Genomic DNA, 20,708 nt, shown 5'->3' with positions numbered 1-20,708 from the left:
AGATAAAAAGTGAGGGTTTGGTACTCCTTTGACATTAATGAATTCCCAACAAACCTTCAAGCCGATTCAAGTCATAAAAGAACTAGAACACCGAAGGAAACCGATATTATTACTGTATTGTATAATTATTATTATTATTATTATTATTCTTTCTTTCTTAATCTCTTTACCCTCCAGTGTTGGTTTTTCCCTTAGACTCAGCGAGGGATCTCATCTCTACCGCTTCAAGGTCAGTGTTCTGGAGCGTGAGACTTTGGGTCGGGGATACAACTGGGGAAGAGGACCAGTAGACTACCTCTCCCAGACGGTCTTACCTGCTATGCTGAACAGGGACATTATGTGTGTGGGGGGGGGGGGGGAGAAGTATGTCAATAGAACGAGTTACAAGGAATTTATTAGTCAAATAGCTGAAGTGTTAAGAAGTGACTTAATTTCTGAGTTGAAAGATGCAACTTATGTTAGTTTACTACTGGATGGATCTGTGGAAGAACTAATGCTTCACCTGAGATTCGTAAAGAACATCAAAATCAAAGAAAATTTCCCATCACTCACACCTTTATAATGTGGAAGTGCAGCTGGGTACATGGAAGCACTTGAAAAGGAACTTGGAAAATTTGGCATTTCAGAATGATTGTCAGGTTCAAATGTAGTTCGCATTGGAACAGATGGTGCTGCTTCTCTGATTGATGCACAAAATGGTTTAATTCATAACATTAGACAAAAGAGTCAAACATATCGTTGCTTTTTTTTTCTTTACGTCGCACCGACACAGATAGGACTTATTGCGACGATGGGATAGGAAAGGCCTAGGAAGTGGAAGGAAGCGGCCGTGGCCTTAATTAAGGTACAGCCCCGGCATTTGCCTGGTGTGAAAATGGGAAACCACGGAAAACCATCTTCAGGGCTGCCGACAGTGGGGCTCGAACCCACTATCTCCCGATTACTGGATACTGGCCGCACTTAAGCGACTGCAGCTATCGAGCTCGAGCTCGGTCATATTGTTGCTGTGCACGGCATAGCATTCAGGCATCAATTAAGTGTATTAAGTTGCGTAAAAAATGTGGACTCTGTTGATGAACTTGATTCATTACTGAAGTCGCTCTTCAAATTCTACCAGCAGCCTCCCAAGAAGCTACAGAACTGAGGCGAGAGTTCGGAAATGTCAGTATTTGCACAGTGAAAGATGGCTGGCCAGCACGGTTCGTTGTGTATCAGCTCTAGTGACCTATTGGAAATGCCATTTTGCACTTGGAAAATGTAATTGCAAGTAAAGATAAAGCAGCTCCAGTGGCTAAAGCTCTTTTGAGTAAACTCCTTGATTTTAAATGTATTCACATGCTGCACTTTTTTCTGGATAGTTGAGAAATCCTGAAGAATGTGTCTTCTATTTCAGAGCACTATTGAACTATGTGTAAAAAGTAAAATACTATCACTTTAATTACTCAAAATCACCTGTGGTCCACATGAAAATAAATTTGTAACAAATGCCTCCATTAGTGGCATTTTCAAAACGTACAACTGAGGGGAGTTGGACCAGCTGATAGTTATGCTGTCGATTTGCAGAAAGAAAAAGCGATTAGTCATAGTGTCAGGTAACTGAAGGAAAGAGTTTTGGTTCATGGAAATGCAGAGATGTGCACTTGATACTTTTGCATGGCTGACTCGAACTGATCTGTTGATAACATTTCAATGTTGGCAAAACATTTCAGAGAGCAATTTGCAAAATGTAAAAACGGTGGGAACTACATACAATGCATATCAAATTAGTGGTATGAGTTCGAAATTCTTGAAATAGGAGAACAAATGATGGAGCTGTTGTAGTTGGCAAGCAGTGGCAGATTTCATATTCTGGTACAGCGACTCTCTGATGTGTGTTCCTCCAATCGTGTAAGCTAGGATTTAGTCAGATGTACCTTGTACAAGAGAGATTTCGATCGTCATTAGAAACAAACGTTCTGTGTGATTTGACGATTTGTAATATGAATGCACCTGCAGTAAATGAATTTCATCCTGCAAGGGCTGTAGACCAGTGGTTTTCAGTAGCAAGACCACAAGGTACATCCATGGTCACAAACGACCATACAAGAACTATACAATTATTCTGTAACCTTGCAAGTCTATCTTCAGTATCTTCTGAATTTTGTATAGCAAAACTGACACTAGCGTTTACAGCTAATAATCATACTATAGTGTATCTCTTCATTTAATATTTCTAAATGTTAAGATTATAAAAAGTAATGCTTAGGTCAAGACTAAGTAGCGCAACTCGATTATTTATAGGTGTCAGGTTGGTGGGATTCTTGCTGGCTCCTAAACTTTTGAGCTGGCTCCTCAATTCAGGAAAATTTCTGCACCCTTGGACTAACCTAACAATGCCTACAGTTTAAGCGGGTAGAAGCTAGTAGAGAACTTGATACAGGATTTTTATTGTAGGAAAACCAGAAAATGACGCTCGTGGGAAGATAATCAGGCATTGTACTATCTTCAATTCTAGAAACGACAATTGCAAAACTGTCGGTCTAATTACTATTACGAATAAAACACTATTTGTTCGATCTTATTGAATGCAGAGTGGCCCAATTAGTACACACACGTATTCACACACACAATGATATTAAAACATGAATGACCACACTCCACTAATTGCTGTCTAATTACAAGTCATTCAGAGCAAGACTCTAGCCGGGCAGTTTTTACTTGGAAGTGGCTCTAATCCTTATTGGCTGGCTTCACTTTACTTTCCCTTCGCACGCTGAAGTCGCCTCACTCAACAGCCGCACGCAGACAGATACGAACGCAGAGATGCTGGTCACCACAACACAGGACGACTGTTCCTTGGATCGACTCCAGGGAAGTCCAAAACTCACATAGTCAATTCACATAGCCGCTCAACACAATGAACTACTGAGCACTAACTAGCCAGTAGTTACATAACGGCAACAACTCAGCAGTGCTAAAGAACACTACGATATTCCTCACAACTACGACAGTTAACGCTGTTCCACACACTGATTCTACGACAGTCCACGGTAGTACACACACAGTACTCCGTAATCCAACATGACGATACCCAGACACACTGACTTTTTTTTACATGTTGCTTTACGTCGCACCGACACAGATAGGTCATTTGGCGACGACGGGATGGGAAAGGCCTAGGAGTGGGAAACAAGCGGCCGTGCCTTAATTAAGGTACAGCCCTAGCATTTACCTGGTGTGAAAATAGGTAACCACGGGCCAACAAAAATACTCCTCGTTCGCGGTGGCCTTGTATTTATATCTCTGGTAATGAAGTACTAGAATCTTCGCGGTGTGGCTAGAGAGGAAGGGGCCGAGCGAGTTGACCATGTGCTTAGGGGCACGCAACTGTGAGTTTGCATTCGGGAGATAGTGGATTCGAACCCCACTGCCGGCAGACCTGAATATGGTTTTCCGTGCTTTCCCATTTTCACACCAGGCAAATGTTGGGGCTGTACATTAAATAAGACCACGATCGCTTCCTTCCCACTCCTAGGCCTTTCCTCTCCCATCGTCGAAATCTGTGTCGGCGCGACGTAGAACCAATTGTAAAAATAGTAAAAAGAGAAGGAAGATTCTTGTTTCCCGTTCCAGAAGGCCCACGGGGAAGCCAGACGAAAGCACAATACAAGGAGAGGCCGGCCATGCCCTCAGGCCGGTTGGGAGGTCCCTGGTCTGACTCGCTGATTGTTTCCAGGAAATACGAGAGTACAGAGGGTCGTTTGACCACGTAACAATACAGTATTGTGTACATGTTCTATTGATCACACACTTTCGCGGCGTCACACTTGGACTTTCCATGTAGTCAGTTTTTCACAACTTGCTTTAATAGAAAAATGTATTGAACATCTATCTTAAAGTATACAAAAAGCCATCAGCTGAAAGAGTCTTAAGTACAAGTACGACCAAAAGGAAGGTGCGTTTTATTTTGGCTCCTTATAACACGAAAGTTTATCTACACTTTTCCTAAAATGAGGCCGATAACCTAGATGAATCATCATCATTGGCCACTCAGCCCGGAGAGAGAGAGAGTAAGAACTAAACAACAACTAACTACTACTAGTAGTAGTAGTAGTAGTACCGGACTGAGTGGCTCAGACGGTTGTGGCGCTGACCTTTCTAACACCAACTTGGTAGGCTCGATCCTGACTCATGTATTTGAAGGTGCTCAAATACGTCAGCCTCGTGTCGGTAGATTTACTGGCACGTAAAAGAACTCCTACGAGACAAAATTCCGGCACCTTGGCGTCTCCAAAAACCGCCAAAAAGTAGTTAGTGGGTCGTAAAACCAACATCATCATCATCAGTAGTAGTATTAGTAATGTTCTTCTTCATGACACCAACCCTATTAGGAAGGATGTATTCACTGTTCCATGTTTCTGTGGTAGTTGGTAGTGCAATGTGTTATGCGTAAATGCAGTCGTGTGTATTAGGTGAAGCACAAATGCATAGTCCCCGAGATAACGGAATTAACCAGACGTGTCAGAACTCCCCGATCCGTTCGGGAATCGAACCCAGGCCCCTCTTAACAGAAAGCCTCAACGCTTACTATTCAGCCAAGGAAAAGGTTTTATTATTATTATTATTATTATTATTATTATTATTATTATTATTATTATTATTATTATTGTTACCGTGTTTTAGCGGTAGGTAGAGGCGTAAGAAGGTGCGGGCGTGAATGGGTTTCAAACTACGGAATCAAAGTTAATGTAAAAGTAATTTAAAATTTAACTAGGTTATATTTTCTTTTCAAAAACAAAGCAATAACAGACATGGCAGGTACAATGTAGCAAAACAAGGGGAGATACAATATTTACAGGTTTTGGGCTTCATGCCCTGACTTCTGCGATCAGCTCAGTTTTACCACAAACACAAGTTTTAACAGAGGGGCAGAAAACCCCATTCATCCCTAGGAGCCCCTGGCTCCGAATTACACAGAAAAGCCTCCACGAGGCATATGACACTCCATTTTCAAAAGAGCGATCCGCTCTTAAAATTTAAGCCTCTCAAAGGCCACACCAAACTCTACCTTCAAGCTGTCCTCTAAGGACGTATTCACAGGGGTAAAATACCCAACCTACAGAGGTCTATTACATGAAAAGAAGGTTGATTATATGACCTCTAAAATAACAATTTGAGAGGAGGCGATCTTGCACTCCTAATACACTTTGTTTTTTTTAAAACCTAATCTGGCTCTGGGCCGCTAACGCAAGGGCTAATCCCATACTACAGAGGTGACTTAGAGAAGAACACTTTACATTACATAAACGAAGAATAGTTTGAGAAAATAAGTTCACCTCAAAACAACTGTGAGTGGGAGCTCGAGAGGGTTAGCACTCTCTATCCCAATATGTAGCTTTACAAGAAAAAGATGAAAAGAGTAATTACATTTTAGGAAAAGGTTACATGATGGAAATGCTTCGAACCCGCCGCGAGTGTTAAACTGCCGACCTAGCAAGAAAAGAAGTTATTAATAGGCCATTACCTGGTGTTGAACGGCTGAAGAAGAAAGAGGCGCTTCCCGCCTCCTGCTATGTACTTAATACACTGAAAGATGGAACAGAAGTGGCCCGGAGACCCCAAAATCAGCAGTTTATATCCTCTCGCGGAAGATTCTAGGCGTTAGGGGAAATAAAACACCCTCCCTCAAAGTTTTTATTGGCTAGGGAAAAGAAACCCCTACATAGAGGAAGAAGAAACACATTATTGGTGGAAAATTAATTAAAGAAATTCGGGATTGGCTAGATCCAAAATAAGGGGAAAAAGAGGGGTATACAGCCAACTTAAACAATGACAGAAAGAAATTTAACAAAGAACAAACTCTTGAAATAAAAATTTCTCCAACAAAATAGTTCTTTGATTTCGCACTAGGTTGCACTATTGTAATTCTTCAGTAGTGTCCTCTAGAAGAGAAAGTTCACACTTCTTACTTCAAGCGAAACAAAAACACATCAAAAGTGACACAGTTCAAAAACTCAAAATTTTCCACGTGGTGACATCTTCTGAGAAAGTAGAGAATTAATAGAATAGATAAAGTTCAACCTTCCTCCAGAAGAGGAGTTTCGACTGGCGCAACTTTTAAATAAACGGTGTAGGGGTGTACCGCCCGGTACAATTATTATTATTATTATTATTATTATTATTATTATTATTATTGTTCCGAGGTATCTGTGGAACAGCAGAGATGAATGAAGGTGCGGGGGTGAACAGGTCTCAGGCTACGAAATTAAAGTTAATTTAAAATTTAACCAGGTTATATTTTCTTTGCAAAATCAAGAAATAACAAGCATGGCAGGTACAGAGTAGCAAGACAACAAAGGTACAATCACAGTATTTACAGGATTTGGGCTTCGAGCCCCGAACTCACAATTCTTGAGCAATTAGCCCAGTTTTACCCCAACACAAGTTTCAACAGAGGGGCAGAAACCCCTATTCATACCCAGGAGCACTTGCTCCAAATTACACAGTAAAGCCTCCTTGAGGCGCGCAGAAAACAAAATTTTCAAGAAAGAGCAACTCGCTCTCAAAATTTAAGCCTGTCAAAGGCCACACCAAATTCCACCTTCAAGCTGTCCTCTAAGGACATAAACACAGGGGTAAAATACCCAACCTACTGAGGCCTATTAAGTGAGAAAAGGTTAATTACATGGCCTCTAAAATACCAATTTAAGAGGAGGCGATCGGCACTCCTAATACATTTTGTTTAAAACCTAATCTGGCTCTAGGCCGCTAATGCAAGGGCTAATCCCATACTAAAGAGGTGACTTTAGAGTGAAACAATTTACATTACGTCAAGGAAGAAACGGTTGAGAAAAAAATAAGTTCACCTCAATGCAATATGAGTGGGAGCTCGAGAGGGTTAAGCACTCTCTATCCCAAATTTTTAGTTTAAAAAGATAGAATTGAAACTAAGTGTCTTTACATTTTAGAGGAAAGTTACATGGTGAAAGGCTTCGGACCTGCCCCGAGAGTTAAACTGCTGAGCTAGCAAGAAAAGAAGTTATTAAACAGCCATTACCTTGTTGTTGTACTGCTGCCCGAAGAAAGAGGCGCTTCCCGCCCCCTGCTACGTACTTTACACTTTGAAAGTTGGTACTGAAGTGGCGCAGGGACCCGAAAATCAGCAGTTTATATACTCTCGTGGAAAGTTCGAGGCGTTTTCAGGAATGAAAACACCCGCCCACAATCATTTTATTGGATAACCAAGAAAACCCCTACACAATATGAAGAAGAAACACATAATTGGTTAAAAATTAATTCAAGAAATTCGGGATTGGCTAAATTCAAAACAAGGGGAAAGAAAGGGTTAATATTGCCAATTTAAACGATGACTGAAAAAAATTTAACACAGAACAAACTTATGAATTCAAAATTTCTCCAAAAACATAGTTCTTTCACTTCGCACTAGGGTGCACCATTGTAGTTCTTCAGTAGTGTCCTCTAGAAGAGAATGTTCACACTTCTTACTACAAGAAAAACAAAAATACGTCGAAAACGACCCAGTTCAGAAACTTCAAAATTTCCAAGTAGTGACATCTTCTGAGAAACTTGAAAATTAATACAGTAGATAAAGTTCAGACTTCCTCCAGTAGGGGAGTTTCAACTGGCGCAAAGTTTGAATTAGCGGCGTGGAGGTGTACCGCCCGGTACAATTATTATTATTATTATTATTATTATTATTATTATTATTATTATTATTATTATTATTATTATTATTATTATTATTATTTCCTGCTCCATGGCTAAATGGTAAGCGAGCTGGCCTTTGGTCGCAGGGGTCCCGGGTTCGATTCTCGGCAGGGTCGAGAATTTTAACCATAATTGGTTAATACCGCAGGCAGGAGATCTCGATGTACGTGTGTGTCGCCATCATCATTTCATCCTCATCACGACGTGCGGATATCCTACGGGCGTCAAATCAAAAGACTTGTATCTGGCGAGCCAAACTTGTCCTCGGACACTCCCGGCACTAAAAGTCATACATCATTTTATTATTGTTATTATTTTGTTTAAGTCTGGCCTACGGTCTTAACAGACGCCAGGAGATTGGAAATTTGTTCTACAGTAGTTCTTTTTTGCTAGTTGCTTTACGTCGCACCGACACAGATAGGTCTTACGGCGACGATGGGACAGGAAAGGCCTAGGAATGGGAAGGAAGCGCCCATGGCCTTAATTAAGGTACAGCCCCAGCATTTGCCTGGTGTGAAAATGGGAAACCACTGAAAACAATTTTCAGGGCTGCCGACGGCGGGGTTCGAACCCACTATCTCCCGGATGCGAGCTCACAGCTCCGCGCTCCTAACCGCACGGCCAACTCGCCCGGTACAGTAGTTCTTTAACGACACGTAGTTGTTGCATTTAAATACATTTAAATGTCGCTCACCTCAACCATCTTGAGATCAAGTGGTCAACAATTGACAGACGGCACCACTAAGGTCAGCAGTGTAGAAATAATCGCGCCACCGCAGTGCGAACCACAGACCTCCTTGAGTGTGGTATGTAACAAGCAATGACGGGATCTCAGCCATTGTTAGCTTTGAACAGACGTTCTCGCCTTGGAACTGCATGCCATACCAGCATGTTGTTTACCATCTGAAGGACTTCCCAGATCCTAATACGGTAACAGCTATTATGAGCGAGTATTATATTCCTGCTTTTATTGGGTGGGCAGATGTTTCCACTGCCAGTGACTTGTGTGGACCATGCACGACATGTCATTGATCTTAGGGGTTGTATCGCCACTGTTGGAGCTCCTGGGTTTGACTTCTTCCAGATCTATATGTGATGATGAGTCCTCAATCCGAAGGATGGTAGAACACCAACTGTTCCACCGTTTTCATCACCAAGCCGGAAGATGCTATTTTGCTAGTAATGAAATGAACACCGTCCGCCTCTCTGGTGTAGTGGTTAGTGTGATTAGCTGCCATCCCCGGAGGCCCGGGTTCGATTCCCGGCTCTGCCACGAAATTTGAAAAGTGGCACGAGGGCTGGAACGGGGTCCACTCAGCCTCGGGAGGTCAACTGAGTACAGGTGAGTTCGATTCCCACCTCATCCATCCTGGAAGTGGTTTTCTGTGGTTTCCCACTTCTCCTCCAGGTAAATGCCAGGATGGTACCTAACTTAAGACCACGGCCACTTCCTTCCCTCTTCCTTGTCTATCCCTTCCAATTATCCCATCCCCCACCAAGGCCCCTGTTCAGCATAGCAGGTGAGGCCGTCTGGGCGAAGTACTGGTCATCCTCCCCAGTTGTATCCCCGACCCAATGTCTCACGCTCCAGGACACTGCCCTTGAGGCGGTAGAGGTGGGATCCCTCGCCGAGTCCGAGGGAAAAGCCAACCCTGGAGGGTAAGCAGATTCAGAAAGAAAGAAAGGAACAGCACCTTCAAACCATTCGTTACACTCGGGCTGGATAGCTCAAGAGCGCTGACCTTCTGTGCTCCAGCTTGTCAGGTTCGATCCTGGCTCAGTCCGGTGGTATTTGACGGTGCTCAAATAAGTATCGGTAAATTTGCTGGCACATGCGGGACACAATTCCGACACCGCGGCGTCTCCGTAAACCATAAAAATGTAGTTAGTGGAAGTATAACCAATAACATTACCATTCATCACAGCGACTGGTTAAGTAAATAATGAGCCGGACTGAGTGGCTCAGACGGTAGAGCGCTGACTTTCTTTGCTGCAGCTTGTCAGGTTCGATCCTGGCTCAGTCCGATAGTATTTGAAGGTACTCAAATACGTCAGCCCCGTGTCGGTAGATTTACTGGCACGTAAAAGACTCCCGTGGGACTAAATTCCGGCACCTCGCCCTCTCTACAGTCTATGCCTGGTGTGAAAATGGTAAAGCACAGAAAACCATCTTCAGGGGTTCGAACCCATTATCTCCCGAATGCAAGCTTACAGCTGCGCGAGCCTAACCGCACGGCCAACTTGCTCGGTCGGTTAGCTGTTGTCCAAGATAGCGGGTTCTATCCTGACCGTAGTCGGTGATATTAAAAATACTATGGCCTGAGGAAAAATGTCGTGGTATAGGGGTAGCGTACCTGCCTCCTACCCGGGGGCCCCAGGTTCGATTCCCGGCCAGGTCAGGGATTTTTACCTGGACCTGAAGGCTGGTTCGATGTCCACTCAGCCTACGTGATTAGAAGTGAGGAGCTATCTGACGGTCAGACAGCGGCCCCGGTCTAAAAAGCCCAGAATAACGACCGAGAGGATTCGTCGTACTAACCACACGGCACCTCGTAATCTGCAGGCCATCGGGCTGAGCAGCGGTCGCTTGGTAGGCCAAGGCCCTTCAAGGGCTGTAGTGCCATGGGGTTTGGGGGGTGTGAGGAAAAATGTACAGGCATTTTGAATTGATACCATCTAAGTTGCGCAGCTGTGAGCTTACATTCAGGAGACAGTAGGTTCGAACCCCACTGTCGGCAGCCCTGAAGATGGTTTTCCGGGGTTTCCCATTTTCTCACCAGGCAAATGCTGGGAATGTACATTAATTAAGGTCACGGCTCCTTCCTTCCCACTCCTAGGCTTTTCCTATCCCATCGTCGCCATAAGCCGTATCTGTGTCGGTGCGACGCAAAGCAAACTGAAAAAAAAAGTTTCCTCGTTCTCCCTGTTTTTATAGATGTCTGTGTTCATGAAACGTAGAAACTCTGCTCAAAGTTTCAAAACCTAGATCTTTGAGGACCCTTTTAGAACATGTTTCGTCTTGCTTTAGTGAGAAATAATGATAATCTTAGGGCAGGCAGACGGCACTTAAGACCGCTACATTCGAGAGACTGGTACCACGGGCGCATTACAGACCTGTTTCCACAGCATTTATCTGCAACATAACTATTGTTAAATCCGATAGCAGCTGGAGGAAAATTGAACATACACTGTATATTACGTACAGACAGCTGCAATAAAGGATTTTTCCACCTACTCACTTTTATCTGTTAAGGGAGAATGGAGAAGAATCCGGATCTTCCGAAATTTTGGAGGACTGGCAACACTGCGTGTGAGAGCAACTGTTTTCTTTTTAGCATAGTCTGTAAAGTTTTGTATGTATGTTATATCCGTTTACTAATTAGGGTAATTTTACATCTTGTTCATGAAAATTGCAAATACACAGTGGCATAAGATGCTAACTTCACTGTGATGTGGATGATGGGTTTCCAAGATCAAGACGATCATGATGATGGTGATGATGATGATGATGATAAACTTATTATTGGGGCCTATGACCGTCGATGTTAGGCCCCTTAAAACAACAAGCATCATTATCATCATCATCAAACTTATTATTATCATCACCTGAATGTGTTCTTGAAGACTTCCATAATGGCTTAGACTACATCAAGCAACACTCCGCCTCCTTGTCTGAATGGTCTACATACTGACCTTCTGTTCAGAGGGACGCAGGTTCGATTCCCGGCCGGGCCAACGATTTTTATCTCCGTACGGTTAAATCCTCTGGGAGTTTGTGTTCGTCGCAGTACACGCATGCACAGAAATGGTGTCTCGATATAAACAAGCAACACTGCCCCACTCCAGTACTGAAAAGGAGGGGAAGGGAATGAACGGGTAGTGCTGAATGTACCAGTGTGTGTGTGTGTGTGTGTGTGTGTGTGTATTGATATACATCCACCACGTCCCATTTCAATTCACAAAAGTCTTGTAGCGGGATGTCTACCTGCAGCAATGCATTAAGGGAGAAAGTGGTGCTTTGTTTACATCGGGACACCATTTCTGTGCACACGTGTACACTTCGCACTCAATACACCACACGACCAACAAATACAGAAACACGCAATAGTGAATGCAACCCTCCACATAGTGTTTGCGTCAGAAAGGGCATCCTGTCGTAAAACTGGATCATATCCATCCCCTGTGTCGCTTCCAATATTTTTTTAAAGGTCAGTAAGAAGAAAAATCAGACAACAGCTTGCAGATGGTTGGTTTAGGCACTTGTTATAAGGTGATTGACAGTCATGGAGCTATTTTCAGTGAGTTACTTCAAGGTTTACAGCATACGGGCTGGTAATGCATCTCACAAACTGTGTCATAGCGCTGTATGGCAGTTGTAACAATCTGCAGCAAAATTTCAAGGTGTTTCAGTGGCAATCTAAAGAGTGCGTGTATTCGGTTGAATCTTCAACAGCTAATTTATTTTACCAGCTAGCAGAAGTTCCTAGCTTTCCTCTCCTAACATAGTTTCTTACCCAATCTCTTTTCGATAAGCACGCTTCGTCCTCGTTCAATTCTGTCCATACACGAAATACACATGTTTTGCAAACTTGTATGCTGCTATCGTGACAGGTTACGCCCACGACACACAAATGGTTTCATATTCGTCACTATACTAGCCGCTTTGTGTTCTTTATGTGAAAACAGCTGCTATCTTCTTTTTCTGTGTATTTTACGTTACAACTATTCAGATAGGTCTTATGGCGACGATAGGATAGGATAGGATAGAAGAATAAAACCATGGCTTTAATTAAGATACAATCCCAGCATTTGTCTGGTGTGAAGACGGGAAACCGCAGTCAACAGTCTTCAGGACTGTCGACAGTCTAGCTCAAACCCACAATTTCCCGAATGCAAGTTCACAGCTGCGTGACCCGAACCGCACAACCAACTTGCTCGGTAGGTGTTTTCTATTTAGTGGGATAGTACAGTGAACGAGTTAGATTCTAGGCCTAGCGATTGCATCATATACTATCCAAATGTGAACATAGGTTTATACTAAAATGTGTGCTTTATCTCTTCCTTATCCGCTGTTACTGTTACTTCGGATCGTAAAATGTATTGTAGCATCGTAATTATAGGAAACAACTACCCTTTCATTACAGATTCTAGAATCTATCCATCCTTAATTTGTTCAGTCGTCCCCTTCCGCTTATTCTGAGAGGGAAGTCCTCATTACCTCTAATGAGATAGTATCCAGTTCTGTTGCTGATTTGGCACACACAAGTATTTGAACTTTCTTGAAGGGCAGAAGTTCACCCTATCTAATCACGACTAATGAAAGTATAATTTAATTAATTGAGTGTATAACAACATCACCCGTTTAGGGGACAACCAAATTATCACAAGGGTAATAAATCGGATTGCGATCCAAACCACGCGGACTGGAACACTCTTGTGATTGTTTCCAGTCCTACGTATTTCTTTCTTTCTTTCTTTCTTTCTTTCTTTCTTTCTTTCTTTCTTTCTTAATCCGCGAACCCTTCAGGTTTGGTTTTTCTCTCGGATTCGGCGAGGGATCCAACCTCTAACGCCTCAACCGCAGTGTCCTAGAGCGTGAAACTGGGTTAGGTGGATGTAACTGGGCAGGAGGATCAGTACCTCGCCCAGGCGGCCTCACCTGCTTTGCTGAGCAAGGGCCTTGTGTGGGGATGGGAAGATTAGAAAGTATAAACAAGGAAGAGGGGAAGGAAGCGGCTGTGGCCGTAAGTTATGTACCATACCGGCATTTGCCTGGAAGAGAAGTGAGAAACCACGAAAAACCACTTCGAGAATGGCTGAGGTGGGAATCGAACCCACCTCTACTCAGTTGACCTCCGGAGGCTGAGTGGACCCCGTTAAGAACACGTACGTAGGACTGGATCTGTGGTGTAGTGGTTAGCGTGTTAACTGCTACCCCCGGAGACCCGGGTTCGATTCCCGTCTTTGCCACGAAATTTTAAAAGTGGTACGTGGACTGGAACGGGATCATAATGACAAGTCAATCATGCACCTGGATCCATCGGCCGATCCTGGTTACGCTACTGACTTTGAAGTAATATTATTTCCAGTGTTACTGGTAATTAGTTCCCGCACTCACCCATACCATTCTGCGGAGATACCCGGACAGCAGCGGATCTGGCTGAAGTATTACAATTACAGTTAAGCGAGTTATAATATTGTTTTGAAGTACTAAATAAACATAGCATTAATAACGGTCGTTCCAGTTTATAAATATTACTTTGATATTAATTCTCAAAATGCGTCATACCTCTAATCTGGCTTAACATAGGATATTTAGCAGTCTCCTTACAGGAGTGTTTCATGTAACTGCGGCCCAGTGGACCTCATCAGGGTCAGTGACGGAGGCTGGTGTTTTAAGCTCCCTTCGATTCTGAGGAAGTGCCTTGGGTAAGAAACCATCCCCAAGTCTAAATCAAGGATGGGAATAGAGATTGAAAGGAAACAGCCACTGTCTAAATGCTAGGTTCCGTTTTGGAATTGGTCACGACTTTCAGCGAGAAAAGTAGGCCAAGGGTGAGATTTTAACGCACTTATCTCAAGATCGCCTACGAAGGCTGAGTGTATCCTGTCCTGATCCTTCAAAGTAGGCCTAGTTTTATATTCCAAACTGAGCCGGGGAATCAAGTGCCAGGTCACAAATGTTTTCACAATTTGCTTTACGTCGCACCGACACAGATAGGTTTTACGGCGACCATGGGTTAGGAAAGGGCTAGTAGTAGGAAGGAAGCGGCCATAGCTTTCTTTAGTTGACGTACGGCTATAACATTTGCTTGGTGCGAAATGTAAAAATACGGAAAACCATCTTCAGGGCTGCCGAGAATGGGGTTTGAACCCACTATCTCCCAAATGCAAGCTGACTGCTCCGTGACCCAAACCGCGCAGCCGCTCACCCGGTCCAGGCCAGAATAAAACTTACAGAAGGTTATCATATGGCAACAAGCCGTGACATCAAAATTGTGACGCCTGACTTTGTTATAGTTCATCATTTCATTACATTCATTAAACACACACGATGAAAATTTATTGGAGTTATGCCATTTGTAGCAACAAGGAATTCGTTGAGGAGACAAGAAACAACGTTCCCATCGTAACGGGAATATAAATATTTTCAGCATTTTGCAAACAGTATTATTCTGAACAAAAGAGTACGCCCGAAATTGTTTATGGATTTAGATGTGTCAGCAAACATGCTTCAGAGGGGCATGAAAAAAGCCTGATGGATCTTGCAAACAGTTCTTTGTGCTACTGGTTTCTACAAGTTCTGAGTTATAGGATCTCCTATCAGTCTTGTTATCTGTTAGAGCACCTTTTGAAGCAAGTGCTTTCGCTCATCATAATCACCATAATTCAATAAACCTCACCAGTATTTAATGAATACGGTTCGGATAAATCTTGGAAGTTATTTCTCAAAGAATTCCACTATAAAATGTATAGCTGGTAGTTAGACGATTGATTCATCGTAGCACGAACCTTAGTATCATTGAACTCTGAGGTGTCATTGTTATACTGTCAACATTTGGACAAAAGAATCAGTTTTCTCAAATAGTTGTGGTATCAGGATTTAATAACGTACCTAAATTCAGAGACTTGATCATTTCCAAAAGATTGGAGATGATGAATTTTTCACAGCATTTATTTAGATAATTAATTCTATGATTTTAGCTCATTAGTTATGAGTATTGTTCAATTATAGAATTTAATTTGGTTCAATAAGTCAAGAGACCTGCAATTTATTACCTGACCGCGAGGAGTTGATGATGATGATGATAGCCGATAGATTCATTCAATCAAATATCCTGTAGATTCATTCCAATCCAATATATATTAGTATTGCATTCCAACATACAACCTGTGACAAAAAAGTTCGATGAATGAAGTCAGAACGGTCGATCCGGCAACACTGGCGATACACAACGCTGCACCTGCGTAGCAGCAGGTTTTGACCACCTGCCCCAACATTGTTGAGTTGAGCATCGTGTGTGTGTCGGGTAAGACCTGTTTGACACAGTGCGTGCTTAGTGCGTTGGTTCTGAACTGTCACTGAGGATGAAACCTGGTGTCTCAGGTACGACCCTGGAACGAAACGGCAAGGCATGCAATGGCGTTCTCCGGGATCCCCTCGACGGAAAAAAGGTCAGAGCCGAAAAGTCAAGCATCAAAACGATGCTCATTACCTTTTTCGATAGTCAAGGCATTATCCACAAGGAACGACGTTGAATGCTGCACGGTACATTGAAATTTTGACCCGTTTCATGAAACGTCTACGCAGGGTACGACCTCAGAACGCACAACAAGGTTCATAGTTTTTTGTCCATGACAACGCTCGCCCACACACGGCCAATATCGTCAAACATTTAATGGCAAACAGGGAGTGGTGCAACTCAAACTCGCTTTGAAAGGAACGTGATTTTACATCCTGACCATCCAACGAAGCGTGACGAGGCTTTTGAACACAATCCCAAAGGAAGCCTTCTTGCAAAGTTTCTGGGACATGTATCGCCGATCTCAGCAGTGCATAGTTATGGGAGGGGACTATTTTGAAGGACAGTAAGGTCACTGTCGTGCATTGTGCATCTATGTTGATAGTACAGGACTATTCACCGAACTTTGTCACAGGTTGTATTAACTTTAATTAAAGCAACCCGTAACCAGTATGTATTTTACGTAATTTCTCTTAATTTGTAAAGAATTGACTGTTTGGTTTTAATTTCCTGTAGTAACAACTACCGTATATACCTCTGAAGCCAACATTGGGCTACAGACTCCAAAAGTCACTAATACACCGTTGTGAACTGTGCATCGAAGTGCATTGAACATCTACTGTAATTAAACCATTGGGCGTATTGTTTCCTTCGTTCAGTATTTCATTCCATTTCCAATGTTGAGAGTGAAGGAATACACAATTGTGGAGCGGAAGCGTTGCATCTTCGAACCATGTTGGGTAAGATATTTACGTTTATTCCTTGGGAAGCAAATTTATAAAACTCTAGATCAAGGTTGAAGAGAGGACTGAGGGGGCCAGATAATTTGTGGATAAGTTTATAACACTTGATGTGGGATCAACAATTGAAAAATGGTTGTTTATCACTTTCAGATTATGGACTTTGTTCTAAAAGTAATAAAGAACGTTACTGCGACCAACAGATGAGAGTAGAAACGATCTGGTGAATTCCTTGACTGACAAGTGTGTCTTAATTACAGTGTGTTCTTGTACTTTGTGTGCAGTTATGGTTGTTTAATAAACGAACTGTGGATATTGCCTGTAAGAGACCAGGACAATCCTGTGCGAGTAAACGAGGAGCATTACCTCTGTCTCCATCATACACACCACTTCCCCTCCCTCCCGTTCTCTTCCCTGATGCACGGCAACGAATTGTGCTCTGGCGTGGCAAATACGGCGAGTTCGTCAACTTGAATCTTTTCTCGAAAAGAAAAATTTTCTCCACCAACCCGAATGCATAATCGTTCTTGACAGAACAGATTGGTGTAGAGGGAAACGAGTTAGCAGGTAAGGCTGCCAAGGAGGCAGTTACACTGCCCCCGTTGTCTTACAACTGATATTCGTTCTCAGCCGAGACATTTGGTTATGTCCCATTAGGATATAGAGTGGCAGGCCACTCCACTTCCAAATAAGTGATTTTGCTGTCGGTATAGTTATGATACACCTTGTAGGGCCTATATACTATTAGCTGTCGTACCCGTGGTACAGTAACATGTGGATGATTACATTGTTATTCTACACAGAACGTTATTGAAACAGATTACAACAAACATAGACTATATGGCACGTGCAGAATGGTGCTTTCACGCCACGTATTAATAGACATGATATTCTCTTCGATTTTTGCCGTGTCTAAGAAATAAACTGTAGGAATTCCCGAATTCCTTTCATTTTGGGAAGACGGGAAGAGGCCGATTCCTCTGCGCAAGAGTTCGCTCAGTTTGTGTCAGAAAGTGTGCATATAGTACATGAACTACACGGTCCCGCGCGGACGGAGAACGCAATTATTGTATTCTAGGATTAAAAAATCATAGCAATTGTGAGGAAAAGTGCAGCCAGCATCACTAATTTCAACTGAGCTTTGTCCTTTTTTGGTTTTTTACAAGTTGCTTTACGTCGCACCGACACAGATAGGTCTTATGGTGACGATGGGACAGTAAAGACCTAGGAGTGGGAAGGAAGCGGCCGCGGCCTTAATTAACGCACAGCCCCAGCATTTGTCGGGTGTGAACAAGGGAAACAACGGAAAACCATTTTCAGGACTGCCGACAGTGGGGTTCGAACCCATTATCTCCCGGATGCAAGCTCACTGCTGCGTGCCCCTAATCGCACGACCAATTCGCCCGGTTGAAATTTATCATCAACTCTTTGAAAGACTCTCAGATGTGATAGCTTCTGTCGTACATAAACTTTGGTCAACTTGTGAATTACAGATCTGTTGGTTCTACAATTATATCTCCGAATGTTTTTTTACTACTTGCTTTACGTCGCACCGTCACATATACGTCTTATAGCGACGATGGGAGAGGAAAGGGTTAGGAATGGGAAGGAGGCGGCCGTCACCTTAATTAAGATACAGCCCCAGCATTTGCCTACTGTGAAAATGGAAAACCACGGAAAACCATCATCAGGGCTGCCGACAGTGAGGTTCGAACCCACTATCTCCCGGATGCAAGCTCACAGCTGCGTGCCCCTAACCGCACGGCCAACTCGACCGGTTTCTGAATGTTTATTTAGCTTATTGTTTATTGTCAATTTCTTTTTGTAAAATTCCATGCGGGGTTTTAACCCCCAGTACCCCCCCCCCCACCCCCACCACCACCACCACCACCACCACCGCCACCACTAGCTACGCCCCTGTTCAAAGTAATAATACATATTGTAGTCCGGCTCTATGGCTAAATGTTTAGCGTGCTGGCCTTTGATCACAGGGGTCCCGGGTTCGATTCCCGACAGGGTGGGGAATTTTCACCATAATTGGTTAGTTTCCCTGGCACCGGGGTCTGGGTGTATGTGTCGTCTTCATCATCATTTCATCCTCATCAAGACGCGCAGGTTGCCTACGGGAGTCAAATCAAAAGACCTGCATCTGGCGAGCCGAACTTGTCCTCGGACACTCCGGGCACTAAGTCATACGCCATTTCATTTTTTCATTTCATACATATTGTAGAAGTACTCACCTTAAAGACACAGTAAAGAGGATAAGTATTGAAGTTTCTTGATGTTAGCACCAAAGGGATTCGCTGTAATATTTACAACTTCTACCATCAGAGTACAAGACGTTTGGCGGAATTAATCGTACTGCCGATTTAGCCGATAGTCTGGCTGCTTGGCTACATTACAGACTATGAATCTCATTGTTGAATCCGTATCGACGGTTGAACTTCTTAAAAAAATTTCTAAGATGCATGGCTACATAGTTAGCATACTGGCCTTAAGTCCAAGGGGTCCCGGGAATGATTCCGGGTGGGGTCGGTTAATACGGGCTGGGTGTTTATGCTGTCTTGAACGCTAGAATTTACCTTGGGTAGAGCCTTATTCTCACAGACGTGCGCGCCGCCCATAAGGTGTCAACGTGCAAGACCTCCGCCAGGCCACGTGCATGTGCCATTATTATTATTATTATTATTATTATTATTATTATTATTATTATTATTATTATTATTATTATTATACATACATTCATTGTCATTATAGACCGTTATGTCTTTCAGCGTTCAGTCTGCAAGCCTTTGTGAATTTACTAAACGTCGCCACAGTCCTCTATTTGCAACTAGTGCTGTGGCCTCATTTAGTTGTATACCTCTTATCTTTAAATTGTTAGAAACTGAGTCTAACCATCGTCGTCTTGCTCTCCCTCTAGTTCTCTTACACTCCATAATAGAGTCCATTATTCTCCTAGGTAACCTATCCTCCTCCATTCGCCTCACATGACCCTACCACCGAAGCCGGTTTATGCGTACAGCTTCATCAATCGAGTTCATTCCTAACTAGCCTTTATCACCTCATTTCGAGTACCCTCCTGCCATTGTTCCCACCTGTTTGTACCAGCAATCTTTCTCGCTACTTTCATGTCGGTTGGTTCTAACTTATGAATAAGATATCCTGCCTGAGTCCACCCAGCTTTCGCTCCCGCAAAGCAAAGTTGGTTTGAAAACAGACCGATGTAAATATAGTTTCGTCCGGGAGCTGACTTCCTTCTTACAGAATACTGTTGATCGCAACTGCGAGATCATTGCATTAGCCTTACTGCACCTTGATTCAGCCTCACTTACTATATATCCATCCTGGGAGAACGCACAACCTAAATACTTGAAATTATCTACCTGTTCCAGCTTTGTATCACCAATCGGACATTCAATTCTGATTAATTTCTTACCTACTGTCTTCATCATCATCATCATCATCATCAGTTTAGTCTTCAATAGGCTAATTTTCATACCTTACTCGTTGCACCAATTTTCAAGTTCCAAGATATTAGACTTCAGGCTTTCGGCACAGTGTGCCATTAAGACCAAGTCGTCAGCATAGGCCAGACTGCTTACTACATTTCCACCTAACTGAATTCCTCCCTGCCACTTTATACCTTTCAGCAGATGACCCATGTAAACTACGAACAGCAAAGGTGAAAGACTTGTGTATCCCCTGTAAGTACCCTGAACCAAGAACTCATCTTACCATCAGTTCTCACTCAAGCCCAATTGTCGACATAAGTGCAAAAAAAAGCAAAGCAAAGTCTTCTCCGTATAGGCCATGAAGGCCCTTGGAGGGGTTGAAGGTAAAGGCTTTCACTATCCATAACCTCGGCACTCGATGGGGTAGAGTGGTTAGCTCTAAGCCCGGCCGCCTTTCCCCCCAGGAATAAACCTGGACTCACTTTTGGTGTAGGCTGAGTGAACCTCAGGGCTATATGCACCTTCGGAATAGGAAATCTCATTTCTTAAATTTACGACCTCCT

At 43.1% G+C, this 20,708-nt stretch overlaps 1 protein-coding gene across 1 annotated transcript in view; it reads left to right on the top strand.

Moving 5' to 3' along the window:
• Reg-5 (Rhythmically expressed gene 5) overlaps positions 1 to 20,708 on the top strand; it is a 168,441-nt gene that overhangs the window by 7,087 nt on the left and 140,646 nt on the right. The window lies entirely within an intron of this gene.

Source organism: Anabrus simplex, chromosome 2 (genome assembly GCF_040414725.1).
Source record: "Anabrus simplex isolate iqAnaSimp1 chromosome 2, ASM4041472v1, whole genome shotgun sequence".
In the NCBI taxonomy this organism is placed as follows: domain Eukaryota; kingdom Metazoa; phylum Arthropoda; class Insecta; order Orthoptera; family Tettigoniidae; genus Anabrus; species Anabrus simplex.
This window is presented reverse-complemented; position numbering and strand designations above follow the sequence as displayed.